Genomic DNA, 9,258 nt, shown 5'->3' with positions numbered 1-9,258 from the left:
TGCTAGTGCTAGTGCTAGTGCTAGTGCTAGTGCTAGTGCTAGTGCTAGTGCTAGTGCTAATAAATAGGCGCAATCAATAGATTGTTGTTTTATTAAATTTTATTCAATAAGGACAAGGAATATAAGCAAAGCTTCTTAATTAGTAATTTTACTTGAAAAGTTTTCTATCATTTAAGGTTTTCATTCACGCTGGCACTCGTACTCACACTTGCACTCGCACTCGCATGCATGCCTATTGTACATTTTATATGGAACTGAACAAAACTTGAGCTTACGTGCATTTCGTATACGACACGATTACAATTTCAAAATTAAAAATGATGCGAATATACGTATACAGCAGAAATTAGTTAAATAATTGCATTTTATATAAATAAATAATAGATATGTGATATAAAGAAAAATATTATTAGTAACAAAATAAAATAAAAAAAAATTAAAACCGCAAAAAAAAGGAAAAAAGTAAAAAAGTGTTGTGGAGCCAACAACACGCGGTGTTCCCAAGCGGTCCCCATCTAAGTACTAACCGCGCCCGACGCTGCTTAATTTCGGTGATCGGACGAGAACCGATGTATTCAACGTGGTATGGTCGTTGGCAAAGAAAGTGTTTCAAAAAATCTACATCTACCAGTATTTTAATCTTATTCTTACATTGTAGACCGAAAAGTTTCCGGTCATAATAAATAAAACGCAAAATTCTTAATCTTCATCAATATTTATTTTATCTCCTTCAAAATATGCTCCATTAGAAGCGATACACAATGGCCAACGTTTCTTCCAATCATCAAAACATTTTTATAGGCGCTTTCCGGTATGGCTTTGAGTTCCCTCTGCGAATTCTGTTTTACGTCTTCTATGGATTCAAAACGCGTTCCTCTGAGTGGTAATTTGAGGTTGGGAAACAGGAAAAAGTCACACGGTGCAAGATCAGGTGAATACGGTGGCTGTTCGATGGTATTTATTGAATGTTTGGCCTTAAAATCGTTGATAATGTTGGAACAAATTGAGGTGAATCGGAACAAGCCGAGCGTTGACACGTCGCATACACAAATTTTCCACCAAAATCAAACGAGCCATCTCACGACCGATGCCTAGCTCTCGTGCTATCTCTCTAACACTCACATGAGGATTTTGGAACACGATTTCCTTTGCCTTTTCAATGTTTTCGTCGGGGGTAGAGGTCGAAGGTCGTCCAGAACGCGGCATGTCTTCGACGGTCGTACGACCGTCCTGAAAGGCTTTGTACCACTCATAAACTTGAGTTTTCGATAAAACTGATTCCCCATAAGCCTTTTGTAGCATTCGCAAAGATTCTGCACACGAAATTTCGTTCGAAACACAAAATTTGATGCAAACTCTTTGTTCAATATTTTTTTCCATTGTTTTTTTCGCAACGCACTACTGAGGTGAACTGGTTTAAACAGCTGCCGTAAACGAACTGTCTGACAGATCGCGCTCATTTTTGGCATAGTAATTGTCCTTAATTGCTGCCAAACTACATAAACTTAAAATATCGAAGAATATACAGCGCGCGAATTTTAAATGAGAACCTCCGAAAACCTTTCGGTCACAATGTATTCTTATTCTTATACGTACTACTTACTACGTACTACTTACTACGTACTATATATAATATGGAAAATGGAAAATAGAAAATAGAAAATAGAAAATACTCTAAAGCTATTTCCAAAGCTATTTATTTTATTTTTCATTTCAATTTAAATAAAATAAAATAGAAAAGTTTCTTTTTTCTTCTTCTCTAGTGAAGTTAATATGAACAGAATAGGAAAAATTAAACTAAAACTGTTATTGAGCATATCCGTGTTTGTATTTTACATGCTTAATTATGTAGTACTATTGCCTGTAATATTAACTTCAATATTAACTTTAACTTTAATTTTATCTTTAAGGAAGAATAAAATTATTATATATACTTATATTTTTATTAAAAAATTTAACATATGAATGCTAGTGCTAGTGCTAGTGCTAGTGCTAGTGCTAGTGCTAATAAATAGGCGCAATCAATAGATTGTTGTTTTATTAAATTTTATTCAATAAAGACAAGGAATATAAGCAAAGCTTCTTAATTAGTAATTTTACTTGAAAAGTTTTCTATCATTTAAGGTTTTCATTCACGCTGGCACTCGTACTCACACTTGGACTCGCACTCGCATGCATGCCTATTGTACATTTTATATGGAACTGAACAAAACTTGTGCTTACGGTGCATTGCGTATACGACACGATTACAATTTCAAAATTAAAAATGATGCGAATATACGTATACAGCAGAAATTAGTTAAATAATTGCATTTTATATAAATAAATAATAGATATGTGATATAAAGAAAAATATTATTAGTAACAAAATAAAATAAAAAAAAATTAAAACCGCAAAAAAAAGGAAAAAAGTAAAAAAGTGTTGTGATGCCAACAACACGCGGTGTTCCCAAGCGGTCCCCATCTAAGTACTAACCGCGCCCGACGCTGCTTAATTTCGGTGATCGGACGAGAACCGATGTATTCAACGTGGTATGGTCGCTGGCGAAGAAAGTGTTTCAAAAAATCTACATCTACCAGTATTTTAATCTTATTCTTATTCTTATTCTTATACGTACTACTTACTACGTACTATATATAATATGGAAAATGGAAAATGGAAAATAGAAAATACTCTAAAGCTATTTCCAAAGCTATTTTATTTTATTTTTCATTTCAATTTAAATAAAATAAAATAGAAAAGTTTCTTTTTTCTTCTTCTCTAGTGAAGTTAATATGAACAGAATAGAAAAATTAAACTAAAACTGTTATTGAACATATCCGTGTTTGTATTTTACATGCTTAATTATGTAGTACTATTGCCTGTAATATTAACTTCAATATTAACTTTAACTTTAATTTTATCTTTAAGGAAGAATAAAATTATTATATATACTTATATTTTTATTAAAAAATTTAACATATGAATGCTAGTGCTACTGCTAGTGCTAGTGCTAGTGCTGGTGCTAGTGCTAATAAATAGGCGCAATCAATAGATTGTTGTTTTATTAAATTTTATACAATGAAGACAAGGAATATAAGCAAAGCTTCTTAAATAGTAATTTTACTTGAAAAGTTTTCTAACATTTAAGGTTTTCATTTACGCTGGCACTCGTACTCACACTTGCACTCGCACTCACACTCGCATACATGCCTATTGTACATTTTATATGGAACTGAACAAAACTTGTGCTTACGGTGCATTGCGTATACGACACGATTACGATTTTCAAAATTCAAAATTCAAAATTCAAAATTAAAAATGATGCGAGTACACGTATACAGCAGAAATTAGTTAAATAATTGCGTTTTACATAAATAAATAATAGATAGGTGTATAAAAAAAAATATTATTATTTACAAAATAATATAAAAAAAATTAAAACCGGAAAAAAAAGGAAAAAAGTAAAAAAGTAAAAAAGTGTTGTGAAGCCAACAACACGCGGTGTTCCCAAGCGGTCCCCCATCTAAGTACTAACCGCGCCCGACGCTGCTTAATTTCAGTGAGCGGACGAAAACCGATGTATTCAACGTGGTATGATCGTTGGCAAAGAAAGTGTTTCAAAAAATCTACATCTACCAGTATTTTAATCTTATTCTTATTCTTATTCTTATACGTACTACTTACTACGTACTATATATTATATGAAAAATGGAAAATAGAAAATACTCTAAAGCAATTTCCAAAGCTAAAATAAAATAGAAAAGTTTCTTTTTTCTTCTTCTCTAGTGAAGTTAATATGAACAGAATAGGAAAATTAAACTAAAACTGTTATTGAACATATCCGTGTTTGTATTTTACATGCTTAATTATGTAGTACTATTGCCTGTAATATTAACTTTAACTTTAACTTAATCTTTAAGGAAGAATAAAATTATTAAATATTATATAACTTATATTTTATTAAAAATTTACATATTGAATGCTAGTGCTAGTGCTAGTGCTAATAAATAGGCGCAATCAATAGATTGTTGTTTTATTAAATTTTATTCAATAAGGACAAGGAATATAAGCAAAGCTTCTTAATTAGTAATTTTACTTGAAAAGTTTTCTATCATTTAAGGTTTTCATTCACGCTGGCACTCGTACTCACACTTGCACTCGCACTCGCATGCATGCCTATTGTACATTTTATATGGAACTGAACAAAACTTGAGCTTACGTGCATTTCGTATACGACACGATTACAATTTCAAAATTAAAAATGATGCGAATATACGTATACAGCAGAAATTAGTTAAATAATTGCATTTTATATAAATAAATAATAGATATGTGATATAAAGAAAAATATTATTAGTAACAAAATAAAATAAAAAAAAATTAAAACCGCAAAAAAAAGGAAAAAAGTAAAAAAGTGTTGTGGAGCCAACAACACGCGGTGTTCCCAAGCGGTCCCCATCTAAGTACTAACCGCGCCCGACGCTGCTTAATTTCGGTGATCGGACGAGAACCGATGTATTCAACGTGGTATGGTCGTTGGCAAAGAAAGTGTTTCAAAAAATCTACATCTACCAGTATTTTAATCTTATTCTTATTCTTATTCTTATACGTACTACTTACTACGTACTATATATAATATGGAAAATGGAAAATAGGAAAATAGAAAATAGAAATACTCTAAAAACTATTTCCAAGCTATTTATTTTTCATCTTCAAATTTAAAAAAATAAATAGAAAAGGTTCTTTTTTTCTTTCTTCTCTAGTGAAGTTAATATTAACAGAATAGGAAAATTAAACTAAAACTGTTATTGAACATATCCGTGTTTGTATTTTACATGCTTAATTATGTAGTACTATTGCCTGTAATATTAACTTCAATATTAACTTTAACTTTAACTTAATCTTTAAGGAAGAATAAAATTTTATACATACTTATATTTTTATTAAAAAATTTAACATATGAATGCTAGTGCTACTGCTAGTGCTAGTGCTAGTGCTACTGCTAGTGCTAGTGCTAGTGCTAGTGCTAGTGCTAGTGCTAGTGCTAGTGCTAGTGCTAGTGCTAGTGCTAGTGCTAGTGCTAGTGCTATTGCTAGTGCTAGTGCTAGTGCTAGTGCTAGTGCTAGTGCTAGTGCTAGTGCTAGTGCTAGTGCTAGTGCTAATAAATAGGCGCAATCAATAGATTGTTGTTTTATTAAATTTTATTCAATAAGGACAAGGAATATAAGCAAAGCTTCTTAATTAGTAATTTTACTTGAAAAGTTTTCTATCATTTAAGGTTTTCATTCACGCTGGCACTCGTACTCACACTTGCACTCGCACTCGCATGCATGCCTATTGTACATTTTATATGGAACTGAACAAATCTTGAGCTTACGTGCATTTCGTATACGACACGATTACAATTTCAAAATTAAAAATGATGCGAATATACGTATACAGCAGAAATTAGTTAAATAATTGCATTTTATATAAATAAATAATAGATATGTGATATAAAGAAAAATATTATTAGTAACAAAATAAAATAAAAAAAAATTAAAACCGCAAAAAAAAGGAAAAAAGTGTTGTGGAGCCAACAACACGCGGTGTTCCCAAGCGGTCCCCCATCTAAGTACTAACCGCGCCCGACGCTGCTTAATTTCGGTGATCGGACGAGAACCGATGTATTCAACGTGGTATGGTCGTTGGCAAAGAAAGCGTTTCAAAAAATCTACATCTACCAGTATTTTAATCTTATTCTTATTCTTATTTTATTCTTATTCTTATTCTTATACGTACTAGTTACTACGTACTATATATAATATGGAAAATGGAAAATGGAAAATAGAAAATACTCTAAAGCTATTTCCAAAGCTATTTTATTTTATTTTTCATTTCAATTTAAATAAAATAAAATAGAAAAGTTTCTTTTTTCTTCTTCTCTAGTGAAGTTAATATGAACAGAATAGAAAAATTAAACTAAAACTGTTATTGAACATATTCGTGTTTGTATTTTACATGCTTAATTATGTAGTACTATTGCCTGTAATATTAACTTCAATATTAACTTTAACTTTAATTTTATCTTTAAGGAAGAATAAAATTATTATATATACTTATATTTTTATTAAAAAATTTAACATATGAATGCTAGTGCTACTGCTAGTGCTAGTGCTAGTGCTGGTGCTAGTGCTAATAAATAGGCGCAATCAATAGATTGTTGTTTTATTAAATTTTATACAATGAAGACAAGGAATATAAGCAAAGCTTCTTAAATAGTAATTTTACTTGAAAAGTTTTCTAACATTTAAGGTTTTCATTTACGCTGGCACTCGTACTCACACTTGCACTCGCACTCACACTCGCATACATGCCTATTGTACATTTTATATGGAACTGAACAAAACTTGTGCTTACGGTGCATTGCGTATACGACACGATTACGATTTTCAAAATTCAAAATTCAAAATTCAAAATTAAAAATGATGCGAGTACACGTATACAGCAGAAATTAGTTAAATAATTGCGTTTTACATAAATAAATAATAGATAGGTGTATAAAAAAAAATATTATTATTTACAAAATAATATAAAAAAAATTAAAACCGGAAAAAAAAGGAAAAAAGTAAAAAAGTAAAAAAGTGTTGTGAAGCCAACAACACGCGGTGTTCCCAAGCGGTCCCCCATCTAAGTACTAACCGCGCCCGACGCTGCTTAATTTCAGTGAGCGGACGAAAACCGATGTATTCAACGTGGTATGATCGTTGCAAAGAAAGTGTTTCAAAAAATCTACATCTACCAGTATTATTTATTTTAATCTTATTCTTATTCTTATACGTACTACTTACTACGTACTATATATAATATGGAAAATGGAAAATAGAAAATAGAAAATAGAAAATACTCTAAAGCTATTTCCAAAGCTATTTTATTTTATTTTTCATTTCAATTTAAATAAAATAAAATAGAAAAGTTTCTTTTTTCTTCTTCTCTAGTGAAGTTAATATGAACAGAATAGAAAAATTAAACTAAAACTGTTATTGAACATATTCGTGTTTGTATTTTACATGCTTAATTATGTAGTACTATTGCCTGTAATATTAACTTCAATATTAACTTTAACTTTAATTTTATCTTTAAGGAAGAATAAAATTATTATATATACTTATATTTTTATTAAAAAATTTAACATATGAATGCTAGTGCTACTGCTAGTGCTAGTGCTAGTGCTGGTGCTAGTGCTAATAAATAGGCGCAATCAATAGATTGTTGTTTTATTAAATTTTATACAATGAAGACAAGGAATATAAGCAAAGCTTCTTAAATAGTAATTTTACTTGAAAAGTTTTCTAACATTTAAGGTTTTCATTTACGCTGGCACTCGTACTCACACTTGCACTCGCACTCACACTCGCATACATGCCTATTGTACATTTTATATGGAACTGAACAAAACTTGTGCTTACGGTGCATTGCGTATACGACACGATTACGATTTTCAAAATTCAAAATTCAAAATTCAAAATTAAAAATGATGCGAGTACACGTATACAGCAGAAATTAGTTAAATAATTGCGTTTTACATAAATAAATAATAGATAGGTGTATAAAAAAAAATATTATTATTTACAAAATAATATAAAAAAAATTAAAACCGGAAAAAAAAGGAAAAAAGTAAAAAAGTAAAAAAGTGTTGTGAAGCCAACAACACGCGGTGTTCCCAAGCGGTCCCCCATCTAAGTACTAACCGCGCCCGACGCTGCTTAATTTCAGTGAGCGGACGAAAACCGATGTATTCAACGTGGTATGATCGTTGCAAAGAAAGTGTTTCAAATCCTATTCTACCAGTATTTATCTTATTTTCTTATTCTTATTCTTATACGTACTACTTACTACGTACTATATATTATATGGAAAATGGAAAATGGAAAATAGAAAATACTCTAAAGCTATTTCCAAAGCTATTTTATTTTATTTTTCATTTCAATTTAAATAAAATAAAATAGAAAAGTTTCTTTTTTCTTCTTCTCTAGTGAAGTTAATATGAACAGAATAGAAAAATTAAACTAAAACTGTTATTGAACATATCCGTGTTTGTATTTTACATGCTTAATTATGTAGTACTATTGCCTGTAATATTAACTTCAATATTAACTTTAACTTTAATTTTATCTTTAAGGAAGAATAAAATTATTATATATACTTATATTTTTATTAAAAAATTTAACATATGAATGCTAGTGCTACTGCTAGTGCTAGTGCTAGTGCTGGTGCTAGTGCTAATAAATAGGCGCAATCAATAGATTGTTGTTTTATTAAATTTTATACAATGAAGACAAGGAATATAAGCAAAGCTTCTTAAATAGTAATTTTACTTGAAAAGTTTTCTAACATTTAAGGTTTTCATTTACGCTGGCACTCGTACTCACACTTGCACTCGCACTCACACTCGCATACATGCCTATTGTACATTTTATATGGAACTGAACAAAACTTGTGCTTACGGTGCATTGCGTATACGACACGATTACGATTTTCAAAATTCAAAATTCAAAATTCAAAATTAAAAATGATGCGAGTACACGTATACAGCAGAAATTAGTTAAATAATTGCGTTTTACATAAATAAATAATAGATAGGTGTATAAAAAAAAATATTATTATTTACAAAATAATATAAAAAAAATTAAAACCGGAAAAAAAAGGAAAAAAGTAAAAAAGTAAAAAAGTGTTGTGAAGCCAACAACACGCGGTGTTCCCAAGCGGTCCCCCATCTAAGTACTAACCGCGCCCGACGCTGCTTAATTTCAGTGAGCGGACGAAAACCGATGTATTCAACGTGGTATGATCGTTGGCAGAAAGTGTTTTCAAAAAAATCTACATCTACCAGTATTTTAATCTTATTCTTATTCTTATTCTTATACGTACTACTTACTACGTACTATATATTATATGAAAAATGGAAAATGGAAAATAGAAAATACTCTAAAGCAATTTCCAAAGCTATTTTATTTTATTTTTCATTTCAATTTAAATAAAATAAAATAGAAAAGTTTCTTTTTTCTTCTTCTCTAGTGAAGTTAATATGAACAGAATAGGAAAATTAAACTAAAACTGTTATTGAGCATATCCGTGTTTGTATTTTACATGCTTAATTATGTAGTACTATTGCCTGTAATATTAACTTCAATATTAACTTTAACTTTAACTTAATCTTTAAGGAAGAATAAAATTTTATACATACTTATATTTTTATTAAAAAATTTAACATATGAATGCTAGTGCTACTGGCT

The 9,258-nt window shown here is 30.0% G+C and overlaps 1 non-coding gene and 7 pseudogenes across 1 annotated transcript; all 8 read right to left on the bottom strand.

Annotated features, from left to right (window-relative positions):
• Nucleotides 1–479: 479 nt before the first annotated feature.
• On the bottom strand, nt 480–597 carry LOC119686669 (annotated as a pseudogene).
• Nucleotides 598–2,428: 1,831 nt separating this feature from the next.
• On the bottom strand, nt 2,429–2,546 carry LOC119686679 (annotated as a pseudogene).
• Nucleotides 2,547–3,469: 923 nt separating this feature from the next.
• On the bottom strand, nt 3,470–3,588 carry LOC119686688 (annotated as a pseudogene).
• Nucleotides 3,589–4,406: 818 nt separating this feature from the next.
• Nucleotides 4,407–4,524, bottom strand: LOC119686668 (annotated as a pseudogene).
• Nucleotides 4,525–5,556: 1,032 nt separating this feature from the next.
• Nucleotides 5,557–5,675, bottom strand: LOC119686532. The gene has a single exon (XR_005252954.1). It is a non-coding gene; the product is annotated as a 5S ribosomal RNA (ribosomal RNA).
• Nucleotides 5,676–6,615: 940 nt separating this feature from the next.
• On the bottom strand, nt 6,616–6,734 carry LOC119686512 (annotated as a pseudogene).
• A 930-nt stretch (nt 6,735–7,664) lies between these two features.
• Nucleotides 7,665–7,783, bottom strand: LOC119686511 (annotated as a pseudogene).
• A 919-nt stretch (nt 7,784–8,702) lies between these two features.
• LOC119686687 lies at nt 8,703–8,821 on the bottom strand (annotated as a pseudogene).
• Nucleotides 8,822–9,258: the final 437 nt, after the last annotated feature.

This window comes from Teleopsis dalmanni, chromosome 2, assembly GCF_002237135.1.
Source record: "Teleopsis dalmanni isolate 2A chromosome 2, ASM223713v2, whole genome shotgun sequence".
Classification (NCBI taxonomy): domain Eukaryota; kingdom Metazoa; phylum Arthropoda; class Insecta; order Diptera; family Diopsidae; genus Teleopsis; species Teleopsis dalmanni.
Note: the sequence above shows the minus strand (reverse complement) of the source record. Positions and strands in the feature narration are given on the sequence as shown.